Genomic DNA, 19,132 nt, shown 5'->3' with positions numbered 1-19,132 from the left:
ATGCTACTGTAATTAATGAACTGAGAACAATGTCTAACACTTATCTCAATAGGGATACCCTAGCTGGAAAGTTATCTTCCTTTGAGCTTGAAGAATTTGGTCCTCAAGGAGTTGCAAAGACTGAATCTTCTTTTCATGCATCTACTTCAACCGACAGGAGTGATTGGAAAGATTTATATGAGAAGGAACTAGAGAAAATGAAGAAAGAAGATGAAGAGCTTGAGAAAATTGAAGCCTTATTTGCTTCAAGAGTACCTAAAGGTCCGATAGGAAGTAAGTATGAAGGAAAATCACCTTTCAAATTTTTTGCATGTAATAAGATATGTCACTTTGCATCTAGATATCCTAAGAGGAATTCAAGATTTAAAGAGAAAGCTAGAAGATCTTTTATGCCTAACCATGAATATCAGAACAAGCATAAGTATATGAGGAACAAAGACAAATCATGATACTGCACAGATGAGGAAGGTGTGACTGATGACTCTAATTATGAACCATAAAAAGATTCAACTAGTAGATCTGACAATGGAAAGGAATGGGTATTCTTAGCTATCAAGGAAGATGCTTCGAAACTTGTCATTCAAAATTAAAACAAGGCCCTTGCTGCTAAAGTTGAAGACAAGGATGAATGGGTGATAGATAGTGGATGCTCACATCATATGACTGGAGATAAAAAGGAAGTTTCTATCTTTGCAAGAATTTAATGGTGGTCTAGTTAGATTTGGAGATGATAAAGCAAGCATGATCAAAGGAAGAGGAACTATATCATTGAATGGTAAGCATACCACTGATAATTTTTATTATTTTGAAGGTTTAAGGCATAATTTTTTGAGTGTAGGACAATTGGTGGATAAGGGGTTTCAATTACAATTCAAGGATGGAAAATGTAAAATAATTAATAGATCTGGATTGGAGATTGCAACCAGTATTCTGACTACAGGTAACATCTTTCATTTTAACTCTAGTGAGAAGACATGTTTGATTGTACAAATTGATGAGAGTTGTCTATGGCATAAGAAGTCGTGTCATGTGAATTTTGATTGCATTGTAAAGATCAGTTCAATTAAGGTTGTTAGAGATATACCTAAGATTGTGAAGCCTATAATCCAGTATGTAAGGAATGTCAAATGGGTAAGAAAGTAAGAACTTCTTTTAAGAGTATACAAGACAAATATAATGATATTCTTGATCTTATTCATACTGATTTGTGTGGTCCTGCTAGAATAAAAAGTTTTCAAGGAGATAGATATTTCATGCTAATTATTGATGACTATTCTAGAATAATGTGGGTTACTTTTCTAAGAAAGAATTATGAAGCCTTTGAAAAGTTTAAGATCTTTAAAGCTAAATTTGAGACAGAGACAGGGTTGAAGATTAAATGCTTAAGGTCAGATCAAGGTGGTGAATTCACATCCGGTGAATTTAACAGTTATTGTGAGAAGAATGGGATAAAGAGACAATTGTTTGCACCCCGAACACCTCAGCATAATGGTGTTGTGGAAAGAAAGAACATAACAATCTTGGATGCAACTAGAACTATGATGATGGAAGCTAATATGCCTCATATCTATTGGAGAGAAGCTACAAGCATGGTGGTGTAAACATTAAACAAAATTCATATCAAAGGAGACACCGGTAAGATACCTTATGAGTTACGGTTTGGTCATACACCTACAATTAGGTATTTCAAAATCTTTGGTTGTAAATGTTATATCAAAAGAGATGATTCCATTGGAAAGTTTGATCCTAGATGTGATGAAGGGATATTTCTTGGTTATTCTAATGAGAGCAAAGCATATAGATGCTATAACAAAAGATTGCAAAGAATTATGGAGAGTGCTAACGTCAAGGTGGATAAGTAGTACAAAGGTCAAGTAAGAACTTATGAGAGAGAACTGGAAGTGGAGATGATTATAACTGAACTAGTAGCACCTGTACCAGAACATAATGTTGAACCAGTTACCTTAGCAGTATTAGAAAATTCAACAGTAACTGAAGATCAGAACAAAGAAACAGAAAGTCAGAACACTCCTAGGTATGTAAGGTTAATAATTCAGAAGATTAGATCATCGGAGAGAAGAGAAAAGGAGTGATGACAAGAAGAAGGTTGGCAGTTCAAGAGGTATGTTTAATTTCTCAAATTGAACTGACATCAGTAATTGAAGCTTATAAGGATGAATGTTGGATGAAAGCTATGGAAGAGGAATTAGATCAAATAGAAAAGAACAACACATGGAATTTAGTTCCCTGACCTAAAAATAAGAATGTTATTGGAACTAAATGGGTTTTTAGGAACAAATTGAATGAAGATGGACAAGTTGTGAGGAATAAGGCTAGATTGGTATGCAAAGGATATTCTTAGAAGGAAGGAATTGATTATGATAAGACTTTTTCTCCGGTAGCTAGGATTGAAGTTGTGAGAATATTTCTTGCTTATTTTGCCCATAAGAAATATAAGGTTTATCAGATGGATGTTAAGTGTGCATTTTTTAATGGAGTTCTTGAAGAGGAAGTTTACATTAAGAAACTTGATGGATTTTCACTTTCACATGACAAAAACATGGTTTTCAGGTTAAGGAAAGCTTTATATGGATTGAAACAAGCCCCTAGAGCTTGGTATGCTAGATTGGAGAAATATATTTTGAAGATTGGTTTCACTAAAGGTAATGTTGATTGTAACTTGTATTATAAGATCACCAATGATGACATATTGATTATTGAGGTCTTTGTTGATGATATCATTTTTGGAGGTGAGGATAAGTTATGTATGGAATTCTCTGATAATATGAAGAATAAATATGAGATGTCTATGATTGGAGAGATACAAATTTTCTTAGATTTGCAGATTACTCAGATTGATAAAGGTATTTTCATCTATCAAAATAAGTATGCTAGAGAGTTGTTGAAGAAATCTGGTATGGAAAATTCTAAACCGGTTGGTACTTATATGGTTACAAGTGAGAAATTGACAAAGAAAGATGTATCAGCTCCAATAAATCCAACAAGATGATTGGAGGTTTGTTATATTTGACTCAGACTAGACCGGATATAATGAATGTAGTTTGTATTGTATCAAGATATCAGAGTGATTCTAGAGAGAATCATGAGAGTGCGGTGAAAAGGATTTTCAGATATTTACAAGGACCAACTAAGTATGGTTTGTGGTATCCTAAAGATGATGACTTTACACTCTATGCATATATAGATGTAGATTGAGCTGGAGATGTTGATGATCGGAAGAGTGCATCTAGTGGAGCTTTCTTTTTTGGAAAATAACTTATTTCATGGATCAACAAGAAAGAGTAATGTACTTCTTTATCTACTGCTGAAGCTAAGTATGTTGTTGCTACTACTACTTGTACACAAGTTCTATGAATGAAGAAAATGTTGAAGAATATAAGGGTAGATTGTAATGAACTGGTAGTTATTCACTATGATAACTCTGCTTCTATTGACATATCAAAGAATCCGGCATTTCATTCTAAGAAAAAGCACATATCAATCAAGTATAAATTTTTGAAGAAGGAGGTGGAAGCAAATGAAGTCACAATGGTTTATGTGAACACTAAAGAGAATATTGCATATATCTTCACTAAACCTTCGCCTAAGGAATAATTTGAGTACTTCAAAGATAGATTGGGGGTTTATGCCCCTCTGGTAGAGACTTGAGTGATGATGATTGGCATCAGTCTGGTATGCATTTATCAGAGCTATCATTCATTCTGGATTGATGTGTTGGTGCTACTACTCAGGGGGAGTATTCAGTTGTGTGGTTAAGAGGATTTATGTTTTTTCTTTGATGTTTATGTTAGATTTATGGCATTGATGTCAAAGGGGGAGAGGTATTCATGTGAAAAACAAAGATCAAAGCTTAACAAAGATATCTTTTTAACAGGGGGAGTTTGGTTTATTGGTTCAGAACTTCAATGTTATATCATCTTGGGGATATTGTTGGTTGTCTTCCATTGGGGGAGACTTGTTTGACATTTCTTGGCACTTGGATGTTTTTTACATCTAGTCTTTCTATCAATGCCAAAGGGGGACATTGTTGGAAATTTTGAGGAATTGATTATGTGTTGCAATGATGTTTGTCATTTATGTCAACACTAGTTGTTTTGTTGTCTACTTGGTTCTTGTAGAGTGGTTGGACTTTGATGTTGATTTGGAGATTTGTCTTCAGTATTCTCTGGTATGCTCCAGTTTGTGGAATTGGTTTAGATTGGTTATTCATGTGTTCCTATTGCATATCTAATTCATTTGGTTTGGGATTTGATGATCTAGATGCTATCATTTATTCTAGTAATCCTTTTGGTTACCAGTAACGGTTCTACCGGCATAGCTTTATTGAAGATCTTTTGTTGGATTCGATAAGTGGTGTTGGTGCGGTTTCTAGAAGGTTTTCAGGATGCTGATGGTTATGGTGTGTGTGTTCCAGTTGATTGGTGGTATCTCATTTTTCTTATGGCAACCTATTTTAGGTCTGATCTTATTCTACTAGGTTATGGACTGGTTTATGTAACGTGTTGGTGGATGCCCTCGATGCATTACCGATTGGATTTATTGTTTGGTTAATGTTGTTTTGGTATTAGGCTGACTTGGTTTATCATTGGTTTGTGGGATTATGTAATGAATTTATTTTATTATCTTTTAGGTGGCTGACCTAATTGTTTAGGTCCCAGGTTGATATATATGATGTAAGATCTCTTTGTAGATCATGGTCAGGGGTTTTGGGATTATCTATGTGTGAATAAAGTTGAAATCATATGCAGAGGTTTTGGTCAATCATAGGTGATCAAATTTGGTTTGTGTAAGAGGTTTAAGACCTCCGATATTGAGCTTAACCAGAACTATACTCAGGCATAGGAGATGCTATTCTTGTAGTTCATTCATCTTTCCAAATTTTAGTCTAGATTTCTTTTGTAGGAAGTGAGACTCCTATTGTGATGAGCAGTGCGCTCTAGGTAGTGTGCCTTCCTACATGTGTAGGCCCCTCTTATTGTATTCACATACTTACTGCAGAAGTATCATCTGACTGTGCATAGGCTTCCCACCATGGTTTTTCCCTTTATCAGGTTTTCCACATACAAATCCTAGTGTTATGTGTTGTGGATGCATAGCATTTTGTTTATGGTCTATGTTTGTGCTTAATTGATATATCTATTATTCTAGTATTTGTTTTATGCATTTCGGTAAAAGGTTTTGTGTGCTTAAAGTTTCATAATTTGTTGACAACTAATTCAACCCCCCCTCTTAGTTGTCCACCGATTATCCTAACATAAATGTGGATAATACACTATTGTTTCCAAGGTATCTTTTAAAATTGTAAATAATTGCAAAGCTATTGATAAGCTTAAAAACCATCTACAACTGAACTTGATATTAGAACTCAGTCATTGGAATTGCCCATGGCTTGTCCAATGCAATCTTGTATATAAATTGGTGGACATAAATTAAATATTTTGTTAATATCCTATTTAGGGCATTCCATGAGAAGATATTTCTCTGAGGCATTTTGTCAAATAGTTTAGGTGTCTTTCCTATGCTTTTAGATTTTGCATATCCTGCAATCATGGCCTTTTGTCAAATAGTTCATGTTCTTTGTCTATGCTTACACATTTTGCATAGATGTTTAAAAGGGTAGTCAAGGCAGTTGCAGCTACAAGATTTGAAAAAATTCTTGTGATGGATATCCATCCCCTATTCCAAAGCTCCTATTTTCATAGAGGCTGAGAGGATGCTAGAAAAGGTTGCACTATCTGGATTTACACTTGCCCATTACATTTGGTCAAAATTATGTAAATCCTTTTCAAGGAACAGATCTTCTCGATACCTTGCAATCACAACATTCCATGAGATCATATTTGTTTGAGGAATTTGGTAAAACCTTTCACATACCTTGTTTGTACTTTCGTGTTTTGATTGAATCTCTACCATAGTGTTTCTAACTATGATATCTAACAATTATCAGGCTATGTTGTGTTGGACTATAAAAACTCTTGAGTAGTATAAATCCATTTCATGACAATGGTGACATAAATGGGAATCGTTAGACATGAATACTGTTTGAATTCGAACATTAATAGTGTTGAATGAGAATAGATGGAATGGATTTGAGAGAAGGTATGGGCCCACACCAGTCAAAGCTTAGTGTGTGCTTGTTAAGCCATCCTAGTAAAGACATATCTAATAATTATTCATTATATGAAATATATAAATGTTGAATAGTTTATGTGCCAATGGATGTCCATTCTTTACACAAAGTATTTCACAACCGAAGCTCCAACTAATCTAGCTCTAAGATAAGGAAGCATGGCTTCTATCATGAATGAGATGCAATAATTTAATATGATTTTATGCTTGTTATAACCAAATCTAATTGACAAGTTGAGTGTTTTGGTAAACAGATTTGTCACTTCAAAATCTTTTACTATGTGCCCAATGGAGGAGTGACAAAAAGCTCCCAATAGTTGGAAAGATCATTTTGTGGAACACGATCTTCCTCTGCGTTTGAGAGGGGTAGCTCCCTTGTATGATAAGGGTATTTATATTTTTAAGAATAATTAACCTTGCAAATGAAACAAAGAATAACTATGAACGGATTTAGAAAGAATATTCACAACAAACATACGATTTCCACTTGGATTCCATCGAATTTAAAGCTTGTCACTATCAACTCTAGACTATGCATGAGGAGAGAGTGATACAGAACATTTAATTTGCATAACGTTTATATATTTGCGAGATACCAAAGAAATTTATAACGTTATATGACCATTGTCTTCATGAAATTGGGAAAGTAATTTGCAGGCTTGCTATTGCCATATCATACGATAATCACATAACATCAAGCAAATGAACACTTAACAATCATAGGAGCACTCCCAATTTGTCTTGTATTAAAAAATGATAAAATAATATAATCCAAAAATTTTAGCTGTCCCCAAAATCATAAAATTCAAAAAGTCCTTCTTTTGTCTACTTTTCTAACATTTATAGTCTCTCAAAATAACTACCTCATAACTAACTTGATTATGAGTTAGTAACTAACTCATTTCTGCACAAATTACAATAAGTTAATAACTAACACATTTATGCACATAAATAGTCAACCTATTAACTTTGACTCTATGCTATGGAAAATCACAACATACATAATGAAACCAGCAATAAACTAAAGACTAACCAGGTATCACATAACAAAATAAAATATACAAAGATGTGAACATGGTCTTGCTTTTTGATATCCCAAAAAGCATGCTAACTGATTATTTTCTTCTATTGAATTGGTACTTTGGACTTGAATGACTTGTATGCTTTGAGCGCGTCCACCATGAACTTGTACATGGCAATGATCACATTATCCATTTTTAGTTTGGCAATTCCTTGGTTATCATGAATGTTAACCAAATCCTGATAATATGAAGGCGTGACACAAGCATCTAAAGCAACTGAAACAACACTGAGTGTTTTCATCCTATTTGCATCTCACACTTATGCATCTGCTAGTTCACCATTAATTCTATCATGAAACTTTCTTAAGAGCAGTTGACTATCCATTTGCTGAAACTACTCTCTAACCAACACATCACCAATGATATTTATTGTATCTTCTATTATCTTCATCTTTGTTTGTTCACAAGCTATCAAAAGTTTTTGATACTCATCTAAGCATTGCTTAATATTTTCCAATTTCCAACTTATACTTTTGCACCATGTATTGGATTGATTTTCTTCTTTGTGAGTGAAAACCTTCTCGGCAATGAGTACATTCACATCTCTTTTTGCTATCTTCTAGAATTCCTTCAAAGTATCTTACCAAGACATTTCTTTCTCTTTAGCATTCTTCAATTCTACTGCAATCTCTTGTTCCTGTGCATCCAATTTTATATGAATATCCTTGGCCTTCTCAATAAAATCTTGTGTTTCATACTTCATTTGATTAATCCATTCCTCTAGCATCCTGCTCTATTTCTTGCATTTGTGTATATCTTCTATCATCTTCTTTTCAATAATTTCTCTGGTATGCACTAATGTTGAAGTTGAGGTCGACTCCAATTGTGTATCTGAAGAATCCACAATCTATTTGATGTAAGATGAAAGAAGTTGAATTTGCTTCTTAAGTTGATCCTTCGTTTCCTTGTCTTTATTCGCTTTATCAATAAGGATAGCTACTGAAATCTGAAAATTATGAACAACTCCCTGATTTGTTGTAGGACCTAGATCCAACCGTGTCATACTAAAATTGGCCTCGTTAGCTTCATTTATATCTTTTTCAACAATGGGCTGAGCTATTTCAACACATAAGTTTTCTGAGGATGGATTAATCCTTAATCTTGATGCAACTTTGGTTTTCTTGGATTTAGCTGTCCTATGAAGTACATTTGCGACTGCATCAAAACTAGGAGCTATTAGCTAAAAATTTCTCTTCTTATTCTATAAACTTTGTTGTAACCAGAATGATGAAGATGATGGTAATGATTCTTGATTGTTGACATATGCAGAGGTTAAAGATGCTAAATTATTTGGGAAGGGCAGAGATTGAATTTCAGCTTGAGCATCATTTATTTCAACTTCCTCATGAATAGAAAAATCATCCTATTGGGGTGAAGAAATAATGATAGTTGGTGAGAGGGAAGGAAATTGTTGACTTTCAATATTGGGAGGATGTTGGGGTGAAGCAATTTCTAATTCATCTTCAAGCTCTTGGACAATATTCACTGTTTTTCCCTTTGTCTTTGATCTCTTCTTCTTAATGACAGAGCTGAATTCACATGCCTTGGCAAGATCCTTTCTTTTTTCTGGATCTTCTCCATCGTCGCCTCCTTTGGAAATATTTTGGTGTAAACCCATCCCTAGATTAGATCTTTGTGAATTAGTTGGAATGGAAGAAATTCCCTGTACCCCATTTATATCCTTTGAGGAATTAGCTTTATTTGAATGTCTAGTTGTCGTAGACTCAATCCTCTTTCCTTTAACCCATTCAAGAGTCCTTTAAACCACATAAGCTGATCTTTCTTGAATACTCCTTATTTCTGAAATTGACCAATTGATGGGTGGAAATGGAAGAAGTTGAATCCTTTCAAAGTAAAAGCCATCAATCAAGTCAGATTCATCATCCTCAATGCCATTTACATTTATTTTAATTCTATAATCAATTATCTTCTTGATAGAAAATTTCATCCAGTCTCTTTTCCGCACTTCAAAATCATCTTCGCAGTCTTGCAAAAAATCTTCCATATCAGGAAAGTGTTCAAATCCAGCATCGAGCTCTAACTCTCCTGTAGAATATCCTTTTCTATCAAAAGGAAACCTCATTTCATAAGGATACAGGTGAATCTTTTCTATAGACCTCTCGATACTTTGAGCATCTGAATGGCTCTCACAGCTACAATAACCAAGTCCAATAGGAAAAGAAATGATACCCTTTCTTTTATTTCGGCAAATTTTGTTGACTTGTGTAATCTGTTGGCATACCTCTTTAAGAACCAACTTATCTTCAACAAACCTTGGCAACATAAGAGGGCAGCCATCATAACCCCCTACCCGAATGTATGTGAACTTCAAAAACTATATAAAGTAACTACCATATTTCTGAATCAATGCTGCTGCTTCTGAAGATATTCTGAGTCCAATATTTCCCTATAGTTCTCTTACTATCAACATAGTGAAAGCATAATTAATCCTCCTGAAGTGATGATGACTTTCCTCCAACTACAATTGTAGATGATAATTGTAAATCTAGATCACATCATCATAAATACCTTCAACATTGAATCCTAGCCATCCAACAATAGCATAGAAGAGGTACGATGTCATGTAGAAGCTATGATTGTTCTTTAGTTTGAGTAATTGATCGCAAAGATTATCGCTAATAATCTCGTTCCAATTAATGAATTGTATGCCCTCACATATGATATTAATGAATAAGAGCATCCATACTTCTAAGTCATTTGAGTCTTCACTTCCTGTGATCCGATTCAAGAAAATAACCATATTAGCGATATCTTCCATCAACAGAGACCTGTGAATTATTTTAGGAAGCTGTGTTTTTCCTTTCCTTGGTTGTGCTAACCACTTTCTGGCTATGTTATTCAAACACTGGGCTTCATTATTGATAAAATAAATTTTAGCATATTCCTTGTTTACCTCCGTGAACTGATTTCTGAAAGGTAACCTAAAAGTTATAGCAGTGGAAACTGGATCAAGTTTGGCAACCACATTACCTTTTGTTGTCCTAATTTCTTTTGTATATGGATTAAATGCTTTCATGCATTCCAGGACTAATTCTAGATATTGCACTGATGTGGGATATTCTGCTGTGTGAGCTAATCCACTGTCTAATAATCTCTGAGCTATGAAAGTTTTATCTTCCCTTTCCATTGTTATCCAAAAATTTATGAGACTTACATTTCCCAACTTGGTATCCCCAATATCTGAAAGTGAACATTTAAGAATGGGAGCATAATCGGGGCTATGGAACTTGTATTTCATTATGCCAAAAAAAAAATGACGCCCTCACAGTCCTATTTTAACGAACATCCGCAACTTTGCCAAAACAATTTATGTACTCTTTTCGTATATCGAAAGCCTTCCAATATCTAGACGTCTTCAATTATGACATAAATCCTTCTCTAATTATCTGCAATAGAATGTGATTCTATGCAAGATACAAGTCCGCATTCCTTAAACCTATACCTCTATATCCTGTGACATTTCCCATGCTTTCACCATGATTCGCAATATATGGGTACTGGAGCGGTTGCATCTACAACATCTGACAAAAATTCTCTATCTCTGTGGTTTGATTGAATGTCCATATCGCCATTCTTCCCTCCATGTTTGGCAAGGTGTATTCTATAAAATAGTTCATGGGTTTTTTATGCTTCACGGCTCACATACCACAGTGCCCTGTAACTGCATTCACATTCTATACGCATGTTGCCAGAGTATAAGAAGTGTAATTTTGGCTTTATACCTACAATTTGAATTCATTTGAATGTTTCTAAAGCATTTTAAATGCATCCATTTTAGTGCATATCTCACTCATGAAGTAACCTTTCCTTAAGACATTCTATCAAACAATTCATTAAATTGGTCTGTGTGTCCACATTTTCCATGATTCGTAGCATACCTTGAAGAATTCTGTTAAACAGTTCACCTGCTGGAATTAACGCCTACCAAAGTTCACATGCATTTTCAATACTTTGATTACATGAGACCCCGTTTCTTTGATGGATTTTGACAAACAGTTTACATGTGTTGCCTGTGCATTCACCATGTCATGAGACCACATCACTGGAGTTAATGCCTACAAACAGTTTTCATGTGTAGATAATACCACTTTTCTTTGAGGGAGTCTATCAAATAGTTTACATGTGTTGTCTATACTCCCACGCTGCCTTCAAACTTGCCATGTAATTTGGTCAAACAGTCCACATGCGTTGTCAATGTTCCATATTTGCAATGTTGAATTGCATTGTTTGTGCAATTAAATTCTTCTTGCATGAAGGTCAATATATTGCTGGTAATTGTGAAAACATTTTCAATAACTTCATTGTGTGCATGAACTACAATTCTGACAGCCATAAGATGGCATCTCTGTGAGGTGCTTTGTAAAATGGTTTCTATCTTGTTTATTCCTTCCATATTTTGCATACATATTTACATTCATGGCATATGAATGCTTCCTTAATCTACAATTATGTTCTCCCAGTGTAACTGCAACTTTAACATTTGGTGAATTCCCTCTCTTCTTCAATGCATTGATGAATGCTCATAACCTGTTGTTTGAAGCCTTCTTTTATTTTTCTCTCTTTCTTTGATAAAATCTATAAGAGGTTAAGAATGCTAAAAAACTGAGCATTTCTACCCTTCTTGACAAAGTGGGGCCCTCAAGGTTAAGAAATGAGGTTAGAAATTCTCAATTTTTGAGCATTCCTAACCTTTTTGTGATAGGTTAGAAATATGGGTTAGAAATGCTCAAAAACTGAGCATTTCTAACCTTCTTGACAAAAGGTTAAGAAATGAGTTTAAGAATGCTCACTTTTTGAGTATTTCTAACCTTCTGCTTCAACAAGCTATCCTTTACAGATTGGAAACCATTTTTCATTGAGAATGAATCAAGGAAGAATGCCATCGATGACTGAAGATGATTTTCTTATCACAAATGATGAAACATAATGAAATAATTTAAAATATTATATTATCATTTGAGAAATAATTTAAATATTTTAAATATAATGCTTTGGCTAGAGAAAAATGGCATAACTTTCAAATGGTAGGGAGTTAGGTCCTAAAATTTGAAACATGCATCAATAGTAGGGAAATAGATCCACACAATTATTTATGCCTCATGAAGAAGCCTTAAATGAGATATTTCAATCATTTGGGAGCAACAGATACCAAAAATTGAAAGTTTAAAATATGACAAAATATGAACTGGGTTCAGGTGAAAGTTGGCCACACGATATAAAATAACGTTTAGATCCTGACTATCAAGTGATTTCCCTCAATTTGTGATAATTTTCAAAATTATTCCATTTTTTGGGTTTTTGACTAGTAATGACCTTGGACAACACACTCATTACCTACGTGTAAACACTCATTAGACCTCTTTCCAACCTTGGGAACAATTTAAAATTCAAATAATAAGTATGCCAAATATGAGGGAAACAGCTAGCTCTGACTGGGGACAAGGACTGCAAAGGACATGGGATGAACCCAAATCTCTGGTTTCACAAGCTAGTACATAATTCATTGGGCCAAAGAGTCAAGAGAGACACAAGAAAAAAATATGCAGAAGATGAGAAGGACAAAGACAAAACATGAAGGAAAGAAAAATTCTTCACCACAAAACAAAACTGGGACAAAGACAAAAACCTTATTTATCTTATGTACATGGACGAATGATAGTCCACCCTGCTGATTATAAAGTTTCAAATGTTGCCCGCTATAAGGAAGGGGCAACTATGTTCCATCCATATATGCCAAGTAGAATGAATTCTCACCGCAAACCTGCCTAATGTGAAAAGGTCCTCTCCAAAGTGAATCAAATTTACCATGCATTCCCTTTGGCTCTCTTCTTTTATCCCACAAGAAAACCAAGTCACCAACATGGAATAGTCTTTCTCTTTCTCTTCTATCAAATAACTCTTTGACTCGCATTTAATGTTATTTAATTCTATCAACCACCACCTCTCTTTGCTGTTCCATCTTGGTCAAATACATCACTCACTTTTCTAAGGCATATTTGAATTCATAATTCTTGAAAATTTCTTGTAGTTTGAGAAATGCTAACTCCAAAGGAATAGGCAATTTTGCTTTTGATCCTTAAACTATTTCAAAAGGAGATAGCCTGATAGCTCTTTTCTTTGTGGTGCGATCAACCCATAATGCCTCATACAAATGTTTGTGCCATGTCCTTTGATTTTCATCAACTAGCTTCCAGAGAATAGTAATAATATTCTTATTGTTGGTCTCAGCTTGACCATTCCCTTGTGGGTAATAGTCGGATGCATGAGAGAGAATGATTCCATATTTGTAACAAAAAGCTAATATCTCATGGGAAGAGAAATTGGTAGCATTGTCAGTGACAATCTTATGTGGGACTCCATATCTTACCAAGAGGTTTTGCTTGATGAAGTCACATACTACCTTTGATGTTGTTTGTTTCACTGGAATAGCCTCGACCCACTTAGTAAAATAATCCATAGCTAATAGGATATGGGTGTGATTTGCACTAGAGTGAGGATGAATAGGACCAATGAAATCCAAACCCCATTGTTGAAAAGGCTCCTCTATGATTACTAGCTTTAATGGCAAAGTAGCAAGTTGTATCGTTCCTTTAAACTGCTGACATGTGTCACATTTCTTCACCCACTCATCAACATCCTTGAACATCCTAGGCCAATAATAACAATTTCTTAGTATCTTGTATGCCATTACTGAGGAAGAAAAATGCCCACCACATGCTTCATTGTGAAGGAACTTAAGAAGCTTCTCTCTTTGCTCTTTATCCACACATCCAAGGAAAGTACCATTGATTCCCTTTTTATACAAGACATCACCCCAGATAATATACTTAGCTACCTTCAACTTGATGGTCCGTTTCTCTTTAGAGGTGAGGTAAGTCGGGCATTCTCCATATGTGAGAAAGTAGGCTATATTAGTGAACCAATCATCCATGGTGCTAATGAACAAAACCAAAGGAAATTCAAACTCTGAAATAACTTCTCCTTTAACTTCTCCTTTAGATGTATTTTCAGCCAACAACTTGCATAATCCTCGCCCTCAGACAAGCTTGGTAGGTTTGATATCAATATCATATTCTTGAACCTTTGCAATCCAAGAAGCTCTCTTTCTCAATCCAATCTCCTATTGAGTAAGAATTGTCTTCACAGTAGTATCTGGAACATATATATTGGAGTGTGAATTTAATATGTAGAAACGGAATTGTTTCATAGCCTTCACCACCGCAAAAGCTTGTTTTTCAGCAACAAAATACTTCAATTCGTGTTTCTTCAAGGGAATGCTCATAAAATCTATTGGCGCCTCAGCATTATCATTATGATTTTGAGTTAAAATTGCAGACAATGTGGAATCTGAAGCATAACAGTAAACATTGAAATCCTTGTTGAAGTTTGGATACATCAACGTGGGAGCATCTGCTATAGCTGACTTGATTTTACTGAATGCTCACTTTCCATCCTCTGACCATTTAAAAACCTCATTACCCCTCATCATCTCAAAAATTGATTTTGTGATCTCAAAAAAATCTGGGATGAATTTCCTTATAAAATTGATTTGGCCAAAGAATGAGTGAACTCCTAGCTTACTAGAAGGTAATTACAACTGTTGAATAGCTTTAACTTGCTCAGGATCAATGTGAATTCCTTCCTTTGCAACAATGTGACCCAACAACTTCCCTTCGGTTACCCCAAAAATAGATTTCTTTGGATTCAAGGAGATCCCTTGTTACCTACATCGTTGCAACACGCATTCAAGATGATAAGCATGCTCTTCTCATTTCTTGGAAAAGATAGTTAGGTCATCCAAATAAACAACCACAATCTTGTTTCTTAGATCACCAAAGGAGAGATCCATTGCACGCTAAAAAGTGGCACCAACATTTATTAAACCGAAAGGCATTCGGTTGTAAGCAAAAGTTCCCCATGGAGTAGTAAAAGCAATTTTGTGTTGATCTTCTTGACCCACACTGATCTGATTATAACCTGAAAAACTGTTGAGCATGGACATCATTTCGGATCCAAAAACGGTTTGAAGAAGGTGATCCATAACTGGAAGAGGATAGTTATCTTTGAGGGATGCTTGATTTAAATTGCGAAAATCAACACAAGTTCTGATCTCCCCATTTTTCTTTCTAACAGGAACTATATTAGCTACCCACGTAGAATGATGAATTGGATAAATTATTTTGGCTTTCAGCATTTTATCCACTTTTGTGAAGATTGCATTGGCTATCTTTGGGTTGAATTGCCTCTACTTTTTCTTGAATGGGATTGAATTAGGTTTGAGGGAAATTTGATGCTTGAACTCACCATTCATAAATTCTTTGAGGTCGTCATAACACCATGCAAAAACATCAATGTATCTTGTGAGTAGATCAATGAATACCTTCCTCTCCTTATGTGTAAGGCATTTCCCAAGAAAAACCACTTTGGGATCATTTTCAAAACCTATGTCTACCTTCTCAACTTCTGAGGATCCTGAGGATTTGTGTTCACTTTTCTTCTTCACAAACTGATCATGTTTATCAAACAAACTCTCGAGAGAAACCAAGCCTTTGGGAATGGTATTACCTTTAAGCTATAGAACTTCAGGTTCCTATTGGGACTCATTAAATTTGAGTCAAATTTTTGAGCCCCATTTCAAAATCTTGATATTGCATTTTCAGAAAGGCACCTAATCTCATTCAGGTGGCCTAGTTAGAGAGAGGGTAAAATGGAGCCAGTTGATTTTCAAGGGGTAAGGCTTGGGAAGCATGTCCTAAAAATTTCATTTAGCTAATGAAGTGTTGTGCAACTTTCAGTATTCAATTTGGATCATTTTATCAGGTACCCATTTCAAGGGGTGAGCTGAAAGTGCATTTTAGGCACATATACAAATTTTATTAAGTAGCCTACTTTGAGCTCCTATATCTTTTGCCCTGTTGATCATCATATTGAAATTAAAAATGGATTGAATTCTATGCATAAATGTGAGTCTCTATGCAAATTTCAAGTCTTTATGAGTTCATTTGCTCAGTTTTCAAACCTCAATCTGTTTGCAGTTTGTATGGTTTGACAAGTCCCTATTTCAGGACCTAGTCGGAGCCCTATTTTTGCATAAGTGTAAAAGTTGCCTCAGTGAGTGTCATGTCAGAATGTTTGTTCCAGGATATTTTTGGTATAAATGAAAAGCTATGTTTCAAATTTCAAGCTCCTGCCAATCCGTTTGATCGGTTTTCAAAAGGGTTTCTTGAGCCATCTATTTTCAATGATCCGTACTTTCATTGCTATATCAGTTAATGTAGCTATTTTCATGAGCATACCATTTTTACCCAGTAATACTTTTGGTCAAACTGAGAATTCTAAGTTTTGATATGTACTTAAAGGTACCTATGTTTCAAATTTGAGGGTCTACGGAGGTCATTTGATATTTTTAAGAAAGGCATCATGAGTTGCCTGCGCATTGACTTCATCAGGTCCGCAGTGCCAACAAAGCCAGTTGGTCATTTTTGACAATTAATATCTCTTCACTCAGGATTCATCTTGAAAAACCGCTTGGCAAAGTTCATGCTTGTATATCAGAGTACACACCTATCAGATGGCGTGGTCCAGAAAGGTGTTTTGACTAGTTTGAAAATTACGTCTTCGTGATTAAATGTGAAAATGTGGCGCAGGCGCCTGAAAGTTGCAAAACTTAGTTTGATGATCCGAAAATGGTGCCGATCAATTCCAGAGGTATGTTTAAGGTTCCTGAGGCATTTCGAAGGTCAATTGCATGAAAATAAAAAAAAATTTAGTCGGACCCACTTTGGGGCCTGACTTGACTTGCCACTTCATGTGTCTTTTAGGCAAAGTTTAAATTGTTATTTTTGCAATCATATGTTTATATGATTTAACTATGAAGGAATGGTATTTGTATCATCGAAAAGAAGAGATTTGTGGAGTTTGGGAAATTTTAAAACTTCAAACAAGTGTATGTTGGCAAGTTCAGAACCAACATCTTCCCCCAACGTGGCAGTTGAACATGAAGCTTAAAATCTTTCTAGCAAAATGAAATGGCAGTCTTATGTGCAGTGTTTGGAGAAGGTAATTAAAACTCCAGCAATGCCATTGATAGGTACAGAGCCTCCTTCCTTCTCCCACGAGTTGGCAGCCCTCAAAAGATTTCAACAATGGCTGGGGAGTGCAAATTAAAACCTTCCGCAATTTAAAACTTTTAGCAAATGAAGATTTAATGTTAAATGTTAGCCATTTTCCCTCTTCCCTCCATGTGGTTGAAAGGAAAATAGAAAAAAAATTAAGCAAATGCCATTGGCATGTTTTAAAATTTCCCCCCTCCTTCTGCTGTGTGATGTGGTTGCAGACATGAGAAACTTCTTACCAAATGCAATCTGGCAGATTTGACAGGTGTAGAATGCCAATTTCCCCCTTGATGTGCTTGGATTTTGAAGTGGTGTGTGGTATAAGATAGAAGACATAGAAAACCTCTCAAAACAAATGCACATTGCAGATGTAAAGTGGAACATGAAATTGGCAGGCTTAATTCACAATCCTCCCAGTCTCCTCTTTCAAACAAAGGCATTTTATGAAATAAGGCAAATGCAATTAGCAGTAACTCCTCCTGTGTGGCATGTGAAATGCAGAAAAAAAAAACTTCCACAGCAAATGCTAATGGCAGCTCCTACGTGATGGTTGGAAGAGTTAAAAAAAAAAAAAACACAGAACAGCATTTTCCCTCCCCTCTCACGTGGTTGATTCAAGCATTGAAACTCCATCAAATGCACTTAGCAGGCGAAATGAGGTAAAAGGCTAATAAAACCCCTAGGAAAAATGCAGTCCCAAGCAAAGGGCATTTATCCCACATTTGTTGGGGAAGAGAAATATGTGATGTTTAAAACTAAAAATCCACTTATCCATAATGTGAATGCCTCAAAGGCTTTATGAATGGTGCTGGTTGGGTGCCCAAGTGGACCCCACACGCATGGGCATGCTTACCGAGGTGACCAAGGAGACCGACAAGTGGCGATTAGGTGGACCCCACGCATGCATGGATCCTGAGGTAGGTGAGTTTTGCAAAGAAAGGGTGACTTAACACTTGCAGGAGATCTACGGTGTGAAGGGTTAAAGAGCATGCAAATTTAAGAAGATCCAATAGCCTGCACGATTTTGTGAGCTGAAGATGCACATTCATTAGCCATTGTGAAATGGTGAAAGACACATGGCACACAAGTGGCAGGTCCATCTCGTGGGTCTCGGTGATGTGGCAGACAAGTGGCAATGACGTGGTGATGAGAAAGCAGCCTAGTGGTAGTGACGAGGCGGACACGTGGCAGATTGATGACGTGTCATCCGAGGTGGCACCCAATGGACCCCATCAGCCAATCGGAGGTTGCCACATGGCAGGGCGTCAGGCCAAAAATCAAAGTTAAAATCAAGTTAAATATATAGTTGAAAACTATATAAAAAATTGAAAAATTTAAATGATGTGCACCTAAAGTGGATTAATTCACCCAGAGGTCCATTTTTGCCCAAACTATCAAGTATTATATATCACCAGAAAGCTCTCGAGATAAGGAATTGAATAATGCAGTTAATTTTAAAAAAATTGGGATATTTTGAGAGAATTTTCCATGGGAAAGAGGAATAAAATGAATTTCAGTTGGAAGAGAAGACACTTGGCATTGTGTTATGCAAATCTGATCTTTTTCCCTCTCCTTCTTATTTCAATTTCTTCTCAATTGTAAGGGTTCTAGAAATTTGGAGAAAGGCTCCATATTTTAATGGTTTCCAATTCTGAGTATTCTTGAAGATTGTACAAGGCAAGACTTTTCTTTGTTTAATTCTTGTTGTAGGTGTTCTTAGTTGCAGGTTCTAGTGTTTGTAAGGCATACATAAATTCACACAAG

This window comes from Cryptomeria japonica, chromosome 6, assembly GCF_030272615.1.
Source record: "Cryptomeria japonica chromosome 6, Sugi_1.0, whole genome shotgun sequence".
NCBI lineage: Eukaryota > Viridiplantae > Streptophyta > Pinopsida > Cupressales > Cupressaceae > Cryptomeria > Cryptomeria japonica.
Note: the sequence above shows the minus strand (reverse complement) of the source record.